The 17,421-nt window shown below is 38.0% G+C and overlaps 1 long non-coding RNA gene across 2 annotated transcripts in view; it reads left to right on the top strand.

The window, feature by feature from the left end:
* Window positions 1–15,567, top strand: part of LOC131273892 (uncharacterized) — a 77,184-nt gene extending 61,617 nt beyond the window's left edge. For both annotated transcript variants that reach the window (XR_009181054.2, XR_009181055.2), the window contains exons 4-5: window positions 15,121–15,226; window positions 15,476–15,567. This is a non-coding gene — a long non-coding RNA (uncharacterized lncRNA). The remainder of the gene's footprint in view (window positions 1–15,120; window positions 15,227–15,475) is intronic.
* Window positions 15,568–17,421: the final 1,854 nt, after the last annotated feature.

The following is a 17,421-nucleotide window of genomic DNA, read 5'->3' as shown; positions in this document are numbered from 1 at the left end:
GTAGAATATCAGTAAGTCCACTCTAATTCATAATCTATTCTTCCATCCTGTGGACCCTGGGATGGTTATGTACAGTCCCCATCTATATCAAGAGGGGGCTAGATTCCATATGGATGATGGATGCAATTCTCCTGCTTGCAGTTGTAGGCACTCTTGGATCCCTGGTGTGGTGGTTGACCTTCTTCAACTCCCTGTTAGCTGACTGGGGTATGTCCAATAAACCAGAGAGTAGGAGTTGCAAGTCTTTTGAGGTGCAGGACCTAGCTGTCATGTGAAGAGTCCAGAGATTCAGGTCTCTTGAATATATAGCAACCCCAGTGCCAACCACAGTTCTGGTAAAAGTAACAGAAGAGGCATGTGTTGAAAGGTCATATCTGAGTCCAACTCCATCACACTCAGGAACACAAACTCCAAAGTAGGGCCAACTGACATGGCACTGAACTCCAGAGTGATCTGCCATGACTGTAGAACCTGTCGGTCTCTGTAGCCCTCAGGAGAACCAGTATCTGGGGTTGTATCTAATTTGGCTGTCTCTGGGCCCTGCTGAGGCATGTGTAAGGTTGACCCCTCTGATGACCTCCCGACTCTTTTTTGGAGACTCACAGCCATATAAACTCATTTGTCCTTTCCATTTTCCCCTTAATTCCAAAATCATTAAGCAGTTTTTATCACCTGATATTACATGTAGGCTAAGATATTCTGCTGGTCTGAATTGACCCTTTTATTCAAGGTCATTTTCTAGTTACATCATCTAGTTGCTTAGTAGTAATCCATCGGTGCCAGGGAGGATCATCCATGGGAGTCATGTCCCATGCTGGGGCAAAGGCAATGCATTTACATGCTGAGTTTGGCTTCAAGACTGGCCACATTTGAGCAGCACTGAGGCTCTCAGGAGGTAACTCTTAGGCACCCTGCAGCTCTAGGCCTAGTTCTTATTTCAGGTGCACAGACTCACAAGCATAGTCATTAGTATCAAGGGCTCATTGTTGGACCATCCTTTTTTTTTGGTCTTTGCCATTGCACTTGGGGGATTATTGCTGTTCCATTGGGGAATGTGATAGAGTTCCACTGGCAGGGAACTCAGTGGTTTTTATGTACCCTGTATACATGCCCTGCTTTCCTATCAATAACACCCCACGCCAGTGTTCCTCCTCTGCCATATTTGAACCTCTCTGTGGTCCAAAACTTCCTTAAAAATGAAGCCTAATATATTGACAGTTTCCATTAATAGTAAAATGGAATATAGTGGTGGGTTTAAAGGTGAGATATAGAATGCATTCTAATTTAGAAAAATTAAAGTGAAAATAAAATGGGGTATCAAAAAATGAAAAAAAGATAAAGCTTTGTTTTTGATGTTTTGCCTTTCATCACTTCTATAGGTGTTGCCCTGTATGTATAGTGGCAAGGCAATTTCTTCCATTTATTCCTCAGTGTCTACATCCTTTTTTAATTCTACTTATTAAGTTTGTCTTCACAAAAGTTTTAGATCACAGTAATTTACATATATAATATACGGTACTCCTACATATCCAACATCAAACTCTTTTTCCTTTCCCCAATGATCTTTTTACATGTTCATATTGTATTTGCTGCAGGTGATGTACAGATATTGAAACAATAGCTTTCAAACATGGTTCCATTTGAGTTTACATTATGGTTTATATTTTAGACTATACAATTTTCTAAATTTTTAGTTATGTTTTATATTATGGTTTACATTTTAGCTTATAGGCCTTTATACATTTTTGGTATAATTTAAGATGTCCTATATCCATCATTGCATGATCTTGTGGAACACTTCTTCCATTGCCCACAGTTAGAATGATTCCATCTATTCAATACCTCTTTCCCCCTCCCCTCAGGGCCCACAGTGACAATCAGTCTTCATTACTTGAAGGATCATATTCAGAGATACTTGCAACAATGTTGAAGGCTTCACATCCTTAACTGCCCTAACCCATTGGTAGCCACCAATACTCTCGAGAGATACAATTCCCTCTGAGAACATCAGTCCTCCCCAGGATGTGGGTATACCTTCACTTTCATTGTATGGGTCTCCACCCAATTAACCCACTATGACAAAATGAGCATGTACACACTCCCTAGAAGTCTGCCCTGTGTCAGATGCCCCCCCCCTTAAGCATCTTAAACTGATGATGTTCCTTCTTATATTTCCTTAAAGTTTCTCTTACCTTGTAATTTCAACCCCATACCTGAAAACCTCTTATGTTCAAATGTTCCTCTCACCTCCCCCCAATTTCTTGGGTCTTTTGACCCTTCCTCCCTTCCCTAGCTCCCCCCTCAGGCCCACAAATCCCCACACAAAGGTATCCATATGCCCCCATTTTACCCCTTTCCTGTATAAATACTTACCTCCAGCTTGGATTTCACCAATGTAGGTGTCAGCTTGCAAACTTTCTCTACCCCCAACTTCCTTTAAGCCTATCTTCCAATCTCTAGCTCTTTGAGACAGCTTGGTTTACTTATTTCATATCAGAGAGGTCATGCAGTATTTGTCCTTCAATGCTTGGGTTGCTTCACTCAACATAAGGTTCTCAAGATTCATCCATGTGTTTGGACTGTATTCGTTCTTATAACTGAGTAGTATTGCATTGTATGTATATACCACATTTTATCTATTCATCTGTTGATGGGTATTTGGGTTAATTCCAACTTTTGGCAGTAGTGAATAGTGCTGCTATGAACATTGGTGTGCATATATTGTTTTGTGTCCTTGTTTTCAGTTCTACTGGATATAAACCAAGCCGTGGAATTGCTGGGTCATATGGTAAATCTATTGCTAGTTTTTAAAGAAACAGCCAAACTGTCCTACAGAATGGCTGGATCCTTCTGCTTTCCCACCAGCTGTGGACAAGTGTTCCCATTCTTCCACAACCTCTCCAGCACTTGTAGTTTTCTGATTTTTTGATAGCTCCCGGTCTTATGGGAGTAAGATAGTATCTCATTGTTGTTTTGATTTGTATTTCCCTAATATCTAATGATTTTGAGCATTTTTTCATGTGCTTTTTAGCCATTTGTATATCTTCTTTGGAGAAGTGTCTGTTCAAATCTTCTTCCCATTTTTAAAATAGGTTGTTTGTCTTTTTATTTTCAAGATATAGAAGTTCTTTATATATGCAGGATATAAGTCTCCTATCAGATATATGTTTACCAAATGTTTTCTTGCATTGTGTTTACTCTCTTTTCACTTTCTTGACAAACTCCTTTGAGGTGCAGAAGGCTTTAATTTTGAAGAATTCCCATTTATCTATCTGTTCTTTTGCTGCTCATGCTTTGGGGATGAAGGTCATGAAGCTGTTTCATATTATAAGGTTCTGTAGATGTTTCTCTACATTGCTTTTTAAAGTCTTTATGGACTTGCTCTTATATTTATGTCTTTTATCCATTTTGAGTTTATTTTTGTATAAGATGTGAATTGGTATTCCTCTTTCATTCTTTTATATATTGATATCCAGTTCCCCAGGCACCATCTGTTGAAGAGGCCATTCTCTCCAAATTCAGATGGTTTGGTGACCTTGTTGAATATCATATGACTGTATATATGAGGACCTATATCAGGACTCTCAATCAGTTCCATTTATCAGTATGTTTATCCTTGTGCCAATACCATGCCGTTTTCACTACTGTAGATTTGTAGAATGTTTTGAAGTCAGATAGTGTGATTCCCCCAATTTCATTTTTCTTTATCAATATGTCTTTGGCTATTTGGGGCCTCTTTTCTTTCCAAATAAATTTCATAGTTTCACTAGTTCATTAAAGAATGCTGGGTTGATTTTTATTGGTTTGCATTGAATCTGCAGATCAGATTTGGTAGGATAGACATCTTAATAATATTTAGTCTTCCTATCCATGAACAGGGAATGTTCTTCCATTTATTTAGGTCTTCTTTGATTTCCTTGGAAAGTGTTTTGTAGTTTTCTGTGTATAATTCTTTTGCATCTTTAGTTAAATTTATTCCTAGGTATTTGATTTTTATTTACTATTGTAAATGGCATTTATTTCTTCATGTCCACATCAGATTGCTCATTATTGGTGTACAGAAATGCTACTGATTTCTTTGCACATTGATCCTGTAACCTGCAACTTTACTGAACTCACTTATATGTTCTAGAAGCTTTGTGGTAGACTTCTTAGGGTTTTCTATGTATAGGAGCATATCATCTGCAAATAGCGAAATTTTGACTTCTTTCTTTCTGATTTGGATGCCTTTTATGTCTAGTTCTTGCCTCAGTGCTCAAGCAAGTACTGCTAAGACTATGTTAAATAGGACAGGTGATAGTGGGCATCCTTGTCTTGTTCCTGATGTTAGAGGGAAAGATTTTAGGATTTCACCATTGTAAATGATGTTAGCTGTGGGTTTTTCATATATACTCTTTATCATGTTCAGAACGTTTCCTACTATTCTGATCTTTTGCAGTGTTTTTATCAGAAAGAGTACTGTATTTTGTCAAATGCTTTTTCTGCATCTTTAGATATGATCATGTGATTTTTTTCCTACAATTTGTTTATATGGTGTATTACATTAATTGGTTTTCTTATGTTGAACCATCCTTGCATACCAGGAATGAATCCCACTTGGTCATGGTGTATAATTCATTTAATGTGTTGTTGAATATGATTAGTAAGTATTTTGTTGAGGATTTTCATGTCTAGGTTCATTAGAGAGATTGGTCTGTAATTTTCCTTTCTTGTGGTGTCTTTGTTTGGCTTTGGTACTAGAGTAATGTTGGCATCGTTGAATGAGTTAGGCAATATTCCTTCTGTTTCAATTTTTTGGAAGAGTTTAAGCAAGACTGGTGTTAGTTTTTTCCAGAATGTTTGGTAGAATTCACCTGTGAAGCCATCTGGCCCAGGTCTTTTCTTAGTTGGGAGGATTTTAATGACTGATTTTATATCTTTATTTGTGATTGGTTTGTTGAGATCATCAATTTCTTTTTTTGTCAATGTAGGCTGCTTATGTGTTTCTAGGAATTTGTCCATTTCCTCTAAATTGTCCTTCTTGTTGGCATTAGTTTTTCAAAGTGTCCTCTTATGATAGATAGTCTTTATTTCTGTGGGGTCAGTGGTGATATCTCCTTTCTTGCTTCTTATTTTGCATATTTCAATCTTCTCTCTTTTTTTCTTTGTTAGTCTAGCTAAGGGATTTTCAATTTTATTGATCTTCCTAAAGAACCAGCTCTTGGTTTTGTTTAGTTTTTCAAGTGTTTTCTTATTTTCTATTTCATTTAGTTTTGCTCCAATCTTTGTTATTTCTTTCTTTCTTCTTCCTTTGGGTTTAGTTTGTTGTTTTTTTACTAATTCCTCCAAGTGTGCAGTTAGGTCTTCAATTTTAGCTCTTCTTTTTTGATGTTAGAATTTATGGCTATAAATTTCCTTCTCAGTACTGCTTTTGCTGCATCCCATAAGTTTTGGTATGTTGTGTTATCATTTTCAATAGTTTCAAGTTAGTTATAATTTCTTTTGAGATTTCTTCCTTGACCCACTGGTTTTCTAAAAGTGCATTATTTAACTTCCATATCTTGTTGCCAAATCTGGGTCTCTGGTCCTATCAGATTTCCAGCTTCATTTTACTGTGGTCAGAGAAGTTATTTTGTATGATTTCAATCTTTCAGAATTCATTGAGACATTTTCTGTGGCCTAGCATGTGGTCTATTTTGGAGAATGATCCATGTGCACTTGAGAAGAATGTATATCCTGCTCTATTTGGGTGTAATGTTTTGTATATGTCTATTAGGTCCAGATCCTCTAATATATTGTACAAAGTTTTTGTTTCTTTATGGATTCTCTTTTGAGATGTTCTGTCTATAGTCGATAGTGTTGTATTAAGCCCACCACTTCACTTAATTTTTCCAGTGTTTGCCTCATATATTTGGAGGCAACTTTCTTCGAACCATAAATGTTATGATTGTTCTTTCTTCTTGAAAGATTATCCCTTTCACTAATATGTTGTGTCAATCTTTATCTCTCACAATTTTATTTTTGCTTTTAAAGTCTATTTTGTCTGATATTAATATAGCTACCCCTGCCCTTTTTTGGTTATTGTTTGCTTGTAAGATTGTTTTCCAGCCATTCACTTTCAACCTCCTTGAATCCCTGGTTCTAAGATGTGTTTCTTGTAGACAGAATATAGTTGGGTCATCTTTCCTTATCCAATCTTCCATTCTGACTCTCTTGACAGGTAAGTTTAATCCATTGATGTTCATTGTTATTACCATCAAGGAATTACTTATATTAGCCATATTTTCTTTGGATTTTTGTTTGTCATGTTTTGATTGATTTTTTTTTCTCTTTTTGTCATTTTAGTCACTTTTACACTCTCCTCCTACAATGTCTCTCTTTTATTTTCTTTCTTACTGCAGAACTCCCTTTAGTATTTCTTGAAGTGCATGATTCTTGTTGGCATACTCTCCTAGTTTCTGTTCATCTGTGAATATTTTGAATTTTCCCTCATTTTTAAAAAAGATTTATTTATTTATTTATTTCTCTCCCCTTCCCCCCCATCCTGGTTGTCTGTTCTCTGTGTCTATTTGCTGCATCTTCTTCATCCACTTCTGTTGTTGTCAGCAGCATGGGAATCTGTGTTTCTTTTTGTTGCATCATTTTGTTGTGTCAGCTCTCCGTGTGTGAGTCTCCATTCCTGGGCAGGCTGCACTTTCTTTTGTGCTGGGCAGCTCTCCTTATGGGGCGCACTTCTTGTGTGGGGGGCTTCCCTGTGCGGGAACACCCCTGCATGGCATGGAACTCCTTGCATGCATCAGCACTGGGCAAGGGCCAGCTCCACATGAGTCAAGGAGGCCCAGGATTTGAACCATGGACCTCCCATGTGGTAGACGGATGCCCTAAACACTGGGAAAAGTCTGCCACCTCTCCCTCATTTTTGAATGCTACCTTTGCTGGATAGAGTATTCCCTGGTTGGAAATTTTTTTCTTTTAGTACCTTGACTATGTCATAACACTTCCTTCTTGCCTCCATGGTTTGAGATGAGAAATCAGCACTTAATCTTATGGAACCTCATTTATATGTGATGGTTCTCTTTTCCCTTCTGCTTTTAGTAATTTTTTCTTTCTCTTGAGCATTGGATAATTTGACAAGTATATGTCTTCAGGTAGGCCTTTTCAGATTTATGCTGTTTGGGGTGCATTGCTTCCTGGACATGTACATCCATCTCCCTCAATAGGTTTGGGATGTTTTCCATCATTATTTCCTCCAACACTCCTCTGTCCTCTTTCTTTTCTCTTTTCCTTCTGGAATGCTTATAATGTGTATATTTGCACATTTTGCATTGTCATTCAGGTCCCTAATTCCCTGCTGGATTTTTTAAAATCTTTTTATCAATCAGTTCTACTATCTGTTCAATTTCAGATGTACTGTCTTCCACATCACTAATTATTTCCTCTGCCTCTTCGAGTCTGCTGTTATTTGCTGAGAGTGTATTTTTGATTTCTTGAATTGTGCTGTTCATCACTATCATATCTATTATCTTTTTGTGTATGATTGCAATTTCTTCTCTATTCTCTCCAAGTGTTTTCTTCATTTTCTTAATCTTCTCCTTCATTTCATCAAATTGGTCCCTAATATATGTTTTGAGAGCTTTAATTACTTGTTGGATGTTCTGTTCCTCTTCCTGGTTTTTAGTTTGGTCATTGGATTGGGGCATATGTTCCTTATTATTAGTTTGGTTTGTAGTTTTTTGTTGCTGTCTGGTCATCATTTTATTTTGACAGAGTTAAACAGTTGCTTATCATCTTTGTCTAGTTTGGGGTTTAATTAGTTGTTTTTGGATGTGTGTTAAGTTTTCTCTTTGTCACTTTGTTTTTATTCTATTTCCTTGTTGGCTATGTTCACTTGAAGGGAAATATTAGGGCAAGAGAAAGCAAAAGGAGTAAGAAAAGAAAATGAATAATAGTAGTACTGATAGTAAATATTAACAGAGGAACCACATGAGATCTATGAGAATGGATATTAGACTCATGTAAGCACTGTAGAGTTATAACTGTAAGAAAAGTAGAGTATCTATAAAGAGACAGTAAACTGAATATGGGGAGGAATATAGTGTGAATTAAAAGGCCAGTGTGTTCAGGAGAGAGGGAAAGAAAAAAGAAAGGACAATAATATGAAGAGTTAATATAAGACAGAAACAGAACAAAGAAATAAAAAGTCAGAAAAATTGGGTCCAAAGAGAGGTGTAATGTAATAGAAACAATAAATGATGGAGGATAGAAAGATGTAGAGGACAGGGGATAGTTTTGGTGTCCAAAATCAATACACACAGAAAAGAGGAAATGGAGGATGAGGAAATATAGCAAATGTAAAATGCTCCCTGCAGCACCTAATATAAAAAGAAATAAAAAAGGAAAGAAAGAAAGGGAAAAAAAGGACAAAAAGGGAAGGGAAGCAAGAAAGAATGAGAAAAAGAGAAATAAAAAGAAAAAAGGGCCTCGGGGGGATAAAGAGGAAGGAAAAAAAGCAAGACAAACCAACAAAATACCAGACAAAGTTTCAAGTAAGGAATTCTTTTTGCAGTTAAATATAATGCTTAGAAATCTGACATTTCCCCTTTCTCCCTTCCTCACTTTCCTCTCTCCCAGGGCAGCAGAAAAGCTGCCTGAGAAGTCTATTAGGAGATTCAAGTGGGTCTTTGTTGAACCAGCTCAGCACAGAAAACAATGACTCTTAATTTCCAGAGAGAGAGCACTCATACCTCACCAGGAACCCCAAGTATGCTATTGGAAGCTTGGAAAACACTTCCTATGGTCCATCTCCCTTAGGTGTTTTACAGGAGGGCTAGTTTATTTTCTGACTCCACCTTCTCCCAGAACAAGATCCTATCCCAGGGTGTTTAGGTAAATTGGGCTTTATCAGCAGATTCACCTCTCCATTCTACCCAGGCTCTCCCCAAGTCAGTTGGTATGCTCCTCCAAGCTCAAAAAAAAAAAAAAAAAAAAAAAAAAAAGAGGGGGTAGAAACCAGAAAATTGAACCTGCACTCGTTTGGCCCCTCTGCACCTCCCACCAAATCCCTCCCACTCACAGAGTCAGTCCAAAATTGGAGGGCTAGGGTAATCTCAGACCTCTGGGGGCACTGGATTCAGGAAAGGGAAGTCCAGGATATTGCAGACTCAGGGTATGTAGGTCTGTGGAATGTAGGGGCTTAGGGAACATGGACCTGGGGACCATGCATCTGGGGATCACAGGGCTTGGGGATGCTGCTGCACAACCAACAGTTTTCAGGGAACACTGTGGCCCAAGCCCTAGGGGCAAGGGTTCTGCCTCCCCACAACTGCCAACCTCTGTGCTAGTAATCCACAATTCTACCTTTAGCAAGCAGTACTTCTGTCACAGTTTCTCCAAATTGACGTCCATATACCTCCTGCCTTGCAAACCCCCCTAACAGCCCACTCCAGCAAGATTCCAACCCTACTCGGTGCTTCTTTGCAGGAGAGATTGTGAGGTGCACTCACTCAGGCACCATCTTGCCCTGCCTCTCAATGGAATAGTAATCCTTAAAAGGGAATGTAGTCCTGATCCATGCAACAACGTGGATGAGCCTTGTAGACATTATGTTGAGTGAAATATGCTAGACAGAAAAGGGCAACTATTGTATGATCTCACTGATTTTAAACAACTAGAATAAGTAACTTCATAGACTCAATATAAACTATAGGTCATTGGGAGGCAGGGTGTGTATAGGGAATTAAAAGTTAAAGCTTAACATGTAGAGGGTTCCTACTTGGAATGATGAAAATGTTTTGGTAATGGATAATGTTTATGGTAGCACAACGTTATGAATGCAATTAACAGCACTGAAATATAATCTGAATAAGATTAAAGGGTAAATATTAGATTATATATGATAACACAGAAGAGTTTTTTAAAAAATCCATGCAACTACACTACACAGTGAACCCTAAGTTAAATTGTAGGTCATTATTGATATCACAATTACAAAATTGTGCTATCATCAATTGTAAAAAATATCCTACACCAATGCAAATTGTTTTTGGTTGGGTGATATATGGGAAATCTGTATTTTATACATGATTACTCTGTAAACATACAACTTATCAATATATTAATAGAAAGAAACTTAGTAAGAAAAGAGAATAAAGACAAAATACCAATGTCAGGAATAAAATAAGAGTTTTTACAGACAGAATCTCTTTGACAGAACATTTTCTCAAAAATGAATGTAATGAAAACAACTGACACATTTATCTGCTAATGATAAAATTTGTGTTTCAAGTGAATATTAGAATTTTAGAATACTTTGCTCCTTCATGTAACTTGACATCTTCACAACACTTTAAAGACCCTTCTGATTGAATGTTATATTAATAATGTGATTTATTTGGGTATTTTATAATTAAATATGTCATATTGGGTGATTTCTCTCCACTATGAACTCATATTTTCCAGAAAAGAGTGCATTGTGCCAAAGAGCTCCAGTCACCCAAGCCAGGGCCCTCCCAATGACCCGCCAGTCCAGGGTTCAGCAGGAGGCGGCACACCCCAGGGCCGTGCCGATGGACGGCAGGAGGAGCCCGGGCGGAGCCCACGTGCTGCTCCCACACGGGGACCGGGTGGCCACTGGGCAGCTGCAGAGCCCAGGCTCCCGGAGGTGCTGCAGGTGGTTCTTACTGTTCCCATCGCCTCCGCAGGGTCCGCCGTGTCTCACCAGCCATTGAGGTGGGAAGGGAGCTGGCGTGCCTAGGGGCTCCGCGCTGGGATTCTCGGCTCGCTTCTGGCGTGGCGTCGGCTGTCCTGGACCCATTCGGGCGGTGGGGCCGAGGCTGGCCTGGAGGCGGACAGGCCCCGGGGTCGCTGCGGTCAGGGATGTGGAAAGTCTGGGACTGATCCCCCCACCTGCGTCCACCTGACGCCGCTACCCCAGGTGGCTGACGTCGATGGGTTTACCGCGGCTCCGCTGTGCACCAGGAGCTGTAGGCCAGGACCCCGCCGTCTGGCCCATTTTGTATTGTTTCCGTGATTTTCCCAGTTTTCCAGTCACTGTCGATGTATGCTGAAGACCTTGGAGCCAGGCTCTGAAGTAACACAGCCACATTTTGGGGAACTTTATTTTCTCCCAACATGACACACTTTACTGAAACTACTGTGAGGGTCATAAAGTAAGTGCTGGATATTGGTAGTTTGCTTTCTGGGTGACTGAATACACGTTGTAGAGAGAAAAGTCCTTGAACTCTGCAGCGGGGAAGTCGTGCTCCCTGGTTTCCCGGGGCACACCTTCCTAAGGTCCAGTCCGTCTCTCCCTCGGGTGGTCCCATAAAGGCTGACCCCAGGCAAGCCGAGAAGAGGAAGACGCCACCACCCTGGCTTTGGGCGTCAGGAGGAAAGGAGCGCAGAGCTTCTCTCAAAGGATGAAAGTGTCCACTTGGTGCAGGGGGCTCCAGGCAGTGGAGCTGGAGTCAGAGGACTGGGGCAGCAGTCCCTCATGGAGCTGGTGCTCTCGGGGCTCTGGCAGCTTGGCTTGGGGAAATATTTTTAAAAGTATTATTGCATTAAAATATAAAGATTTTAGTATTTTAAGAAAGCTAGTATTGATAATGTATCAGTTTTAATTTATAATACGGTAATTTTTAATAGATAAAAGCCAAATAAACATAAGGTCTTCAGGGCATTCAATGATTTTTAGAATACAAAATGTTCCTTAAACTAAAATAACAGATGGTTTACATAAATTATATTAATTTATATCTTCAACATTCTACAGAATCTAAGATAGTATACATTTTTAAGTGTTTTGCCTACTCTTAACCTCTTTTCAGTGCTGTGTTTCCATAAAAATAATAATCCAATGACTTTATCAGATGCCTGATCATAATTTTTCCTTTTATTCATCTTAAGATAGCACATCAGCCCAGTTTATCTATTTATTTTACCACACTCTGAACTATCCTTGCCATATCAGGAACACTTTCTAGCCTCTGTCAACGTATATATTCCTTCAGTTTCTCTTTTTTCCCCTGAAATACACTTACAGAGAAAAAGAGCATCCCATGATGATGAAAGGTAAAGATCTGCTGAAACTCTAGCTGAGTGTTCACCACGCTGGTGAAGTCGAGACTGTCCCAAAGAGAGCAAAGGGGGATTTCTGCTTCCATAGAGTCAACTTATTATCTCTGTTCAACAACTTTCCCTGCTGAATTTAATACATGTTTGGAGATCCTATGCAGTTATGTGGAAACTTCTATTTTTGAGCCTTCATATCCAAAACTTCTTGGAGCTACCTAGACCATCCCATGTTATGATACTCATCTGATGCTAGCTATTAATAAGAATTTTCAGAATAATGACAAAGGAGGCTACATTCTCAGATTTGTGTCTTGGGTAGTACCTCACATTCTAAGGGGAATTTAACATGATTAATTGCATCCCATATGCCAGGATCTCTTCAAAACACTTTTGTGAAGAGTTTGGCTTTGTGCCACATCCTCTTTTTCTTTACTTGCTTTCCCTATAAATTCAGTTCTAAAAGTTATCTTGCTTTAATTTTGTAACTACTAGTTGATTATTCATTGTTTTTGCTGTTATTATTTTAAACAGAATGATTTTCCTTCATGACATAATGCTAGTCCAAAACTATAGAAAAGTATAATTTTGCACAATTTTGTGGATCAGCTGTAAAGAAAATATATTGTTTCTATAATCAGACATAAATTGAACATTTACTGAATTTCAGTAACATGTCATTTTTCAATAACTCACTTGACTTTTAACAAAAAAAATTTGCAAAATTTACTGCTAATAAGAACTACTACAAATTTAACTAATCTCAAGGGTATAAACAAAGAAACTTTACCAATCAGGAAATCTATCCTCCCTGGAGGATGAAATCACTGGTTCGAGAGTGTCTCTGAGAGGTGTAATCCATGTGTGCCCTTCATAAAGTATAACCTTGTTTTTGAAGAATCAAGGAGCAGAAATATTCCTATGATTAAGAATAAATGTGAATGTCTGAGTAGTGACTCCATGAACTTTACTCAGGGATAAAATAGGCAGTATCACATGTTTTGTTTTCTCTATAAGATTTGCAGAATAAGTATTCATGCTACAGAAGATAAACTTGTTTCCTCATAACTCAGGTATATTTTTATCTTTTAATCCATGAGCTTCATCAAAATCATTGATGAACATTTAATTGAAATACATGTGATATTGAAATACATGTCTCAAATCATTAAAGTACTTAATTATTTCTGCCCAATATTAAAATAGATTCTAATAGAGTATCTGTTCTTTCTGATTCTAGTGTTTATTACAGGTCATTAGACTTAAAATAGTAGCTGATGATACATAAGCGATTGCATGCAAAAGATTGAACATACAATAATACAAAAATTACTTGAATACTGTACTTGTGTAAATACTTAAATTTTATTTTTCTTAAATGTCTTTTTTTTAAAGATACATAGATCACAAAAAATGTTACATTAAAAAATATAAGAGGTTTCCACATACCCCACCCCCCACCCCACCCACACTCACCCATCAACAACCTCTTTCATCAGTGGCACATTCATTGCTGTTTGGTGAATACATTTTGAAGTCCTGCTGCATTTCATGGATTATAGTTTACATTGTAGTTTACACTCTCCCCCAATCCATTCAGTGGGTTATGGCAGGATATATAATGTCCAGCCTCTACTTGCAATATCATTTAAGACAACTCCAAGTCCTGAAAATGCCCCCACATCACATCTCTTCTTCCTTCTACCTGCCCTTAGAAACTACCACGGCCACTGTCTCCACATCAATCATACAATTTCTTCAATTGCTAGAGTCACAATAGGTCTATAGTAGAATACCTGTAAGTCCACTTTAATCCATATTTTATTCCTCCCTCTTTTTTACCCTGGGATGGTAGTGTCTATTCCACCTCTAAATGAAGAGGGGGCTTATATCCCACATGGCTGATGGATGTGATTCTCCTGCTTGCAGTTGTAGGCACTCTTGTTTCCCTGGTATGGTGGTTGACTATCTTCAACTCCCTGTTAGCTGATCTGGGTAAGTTCAATGAACTGGAGAGTAGGTGTTGCAACTTTGCTGAGGCTCAGGCCACAGCTGGTACATGGCCAGCCCAGAGATTCAAGTCTCCTGAGTATACACCAACTCCAGTGCCAACCACAGGTTCAATAAGTGACAGAAAGGTCACATCTGAGTTCAACTCCATCATACTCAGGAGCACAAATTCCAAAGTAGGGCCCACTGACAAGGCATTGAACTCCAGAGCCATCTGATATGACTGTAGAAGCTGTGTGTCTCCATAGCCCTCAGGAGCACCAGTATCTACTTTGGCTGTCAATGAGATCCTGCTGAGACATGCATAAGCGCAACCCCTATGATGACCTCCCAACTCTTTTTGAAGTCTCTTAGCCATATAAACTCATTTGTCTTTACCATTTCCCCCTTTTATTCAAAGTCTTTTTCTAGTTGCATCACCAACAGGTGATGGTAGTAATCCCTCAGTGCCAAGGAAGCTCATCCCTAGGAGTCACGTTCCATGCTAGGGGTAAAATAATGTATTTACATGATGAGTTTGGCTTCAAGAGTGGTCACATTTGAGCAACATGGAGGCTCCCAGGAGGTAACTCTTAGGCACCCTGCAGCTCTAGGTCTAGTTGAAATTTCAGGCATGACTAGTGTAAGTACTGTAAATGAAATATTACATGAGCTAGATTGTAAATGATAGCTAAGAAATTTAGAAGCAACAGTGATTTACCATACCTTTCCATGGAACTCAATCCTCCTAAGGAAAAATAATGCTTCAAATATCATTGGATAGATCAAGACATCCAAAGACAATCTTACAATGAGGTGACTCAGACATAGCTGTATAATGTTCAAATAAATGGGCTGAACATATTTAAAATGAAAATTTGCTGATGAAGAAAATAAGAATCCAATCACTTAATACATCCATGCAGAATTTCAAAAGACATTTTGCAGTAATATACATGTAACTCCATAACTGGTACATTTTGTTCTTGGTTTTAAATTATGTAATGAAATTAGATTCACTCTTATAATCAAAATATGTTCTCATTTTAATCATCTTGTTATCATTTCACACTTTGATTACAGGGAGATTACAGTATATTAGAAGACATCTACAACCTCACCATCTTCATGGAATTCCTACTAATGGATGTGTCAGCCTCAGCCTCCTGGGAGATCCAAATCTTGCAAGGTCTGCTTTTCTTAGTGATTTCTCTGGGAGCCCTGACTGGGAATCTTCTCACTGCTACTGTCATTGTAACTGATCCACATCTACACTCTCCAATGTATTTCTTTATAGGCAATTTATCCCTCAGAGATCTTTGCTGCATTTCCGTTATTGTTCCTAAATTGACTGTGAATTCTCTGACAGGCAGTAAATTGATTTCTCTCCAAGAATATGCCACTTAGATTTTTCTGTTCCTCTTCTTTGTATCCACAGAGCTGGCCTTCCCTTTGGGTGATGTCCTGTGATCCTATGTTGCCATCTGCCACCCTCTGCACTATGGCCTCTTTATTACCCCATATCTTTGCATACAGGCAAGTGGGCTTGTAAATTCTACTTTCCACACAGGTACCATGTTCAGACTTACCTTCACAAAGTCCAATGTGATGCAGCAATATTGTTAAAATGTTTTGGAAAGTGCTTAGGATATTCTGATGTGAAGTCAACAATGAGATAATTTGGGGAATACTATGCCTTTTATGACACTGCCTTAACAATGGCCTTTACCTTTAAGAGAACTTCAAAGGAATGGGTACTTCCTCACAGGAAGACATTATGGAATGTTATGGGCTAGAGCAACCTACTTTTTAAAGTGTAGTCTTTGCAGTCACTCTCAGACATGTGTCTTGGCCGAGCAATAAAATTATTAGAACTAAGACATATCTTACTGATGAAGACAAGATAAGGATGTATCACTTAGACTTGTGTTAAAGTTAGAACTCCAGAAGAGTAACTTCCACCATTGAAAAGTGGATTGTGGTAACCTGTTTCTTAACACAGAATATCATTGGGAAGATTTTGTTCTCTTCATGAAGCTAGTCATGAAAAGACATAGGTTATGCTCAATTCATTTATCTTTTTTGCTTGATGAAGACTAAGGAATCAGTAATTAAACAGAGGAGTGAGATGTAGAAATACATAGTATCAGATTTTCACTGCACAACATCAGTTATTGCTTACATAATGATAAATTTTTTTCACAGAGTAAGAAAAACTGTTTTTCTCAAGATGGATATAATTTTATTTTATTGATTCCATAGCCTGAGTGAGCATTGTGATTCCTAAAGAATATGTTATCTTATTTATGTATCTTTCATAATTGTATCCCATGAATGCCATAAAGGTTGTGTTTTCATATTAGATTCCATAACTAGAAAAAACTTTTAGTATTGGGAAGTTATGCCAATTTAATTTCAGCTTTCATTCTTCATTTGGTAAATGGGCACACTAGGTTGATTACAGCTCGGTATATATTGTTCGATAGAGAAACATGTAGAGAATGAATTTCTGGAGCCTCATGCTCATGCCATCCCAAACTAATAATTGTAGATAATCAGAAATGTATTCATATTCCTCCAATATCTGAAATATATCCAGATATTTTATTATTTCAAAAATTGAGGAACATATCATATTTCTTTTGAAAACAACTTCTTCCAACCTGGTCATCAACATTGCTGTTCCCTGGGAAAAGAAATCACTTTTTATATTCAATTTTATATTAGAGTACTCTTCTAACAAAGGATGAGAGATACACTCCTGAGATCTCCAGAGATTTGATCTTCACCTTCAGTCCTTATTTTCAATTTCTTCCCTACATTAACATGTTATAGTCATGGTCTCTGGTTTAGTTGATCTTTGTGTCCCAGAATATAAACATTACTCCCACTCATTTGTCAGAGCAAGAAACACAAAATCCCCTTGTGAATTAATGGATTGTGAAATATGGGATTTTTAAATTTATTTCTTGTCTGAGAAATCTTTATCTACCTTGATGACTTGAAGACATTTTCCTTGTTAGTCTCTCAACTAATTTTAGTTTTGACTTTCATATGTTTTTCTTTTATCTACTTGCTGTTGAATGTGTAGGGTGAAAAGTAGGTGTGAAACTTCATTGTATTCAATATGATTGTCCAACTGAAATTTACTCAAAAGTACATATTATTGTCATTGAACTACCACACATGACCTCTGCCATATATTAAGTGTTACATAAGAGCAGCTCTGTAACCTTTTATTTTTTTGCATGTGACTCTTTTTTACTGCATTGACAACAGACATTTAAATGAACTAAACAGCAACTTTATTAGGGAAAATGATGGTGTCTTAAGATACCAGCAGCCATGACAAATACCACATTTTGGGTTATCCTAACAATGAGT

The sequence above is a fragment of the Dasypus novemcinctus genome, chromosome 17, assembly GCF_030445035.2.
Source record: "Dasypus novemcinctus isolate mDasNov1 chromosome 17, mDasNov1.1.hap2, whole genome shotgun sequence".
NCBI lineage: Eukaryota > Metazoa > Chordata > Mammalia > Cingulata > Dasypodidae > Dasypus > Dasypus novemcinctus.
The sequence above is the reverse complement of the archived record's forward strand: the minus strand, read 5'-3'. Positions and strand labels throughout refer to the sequence as shown.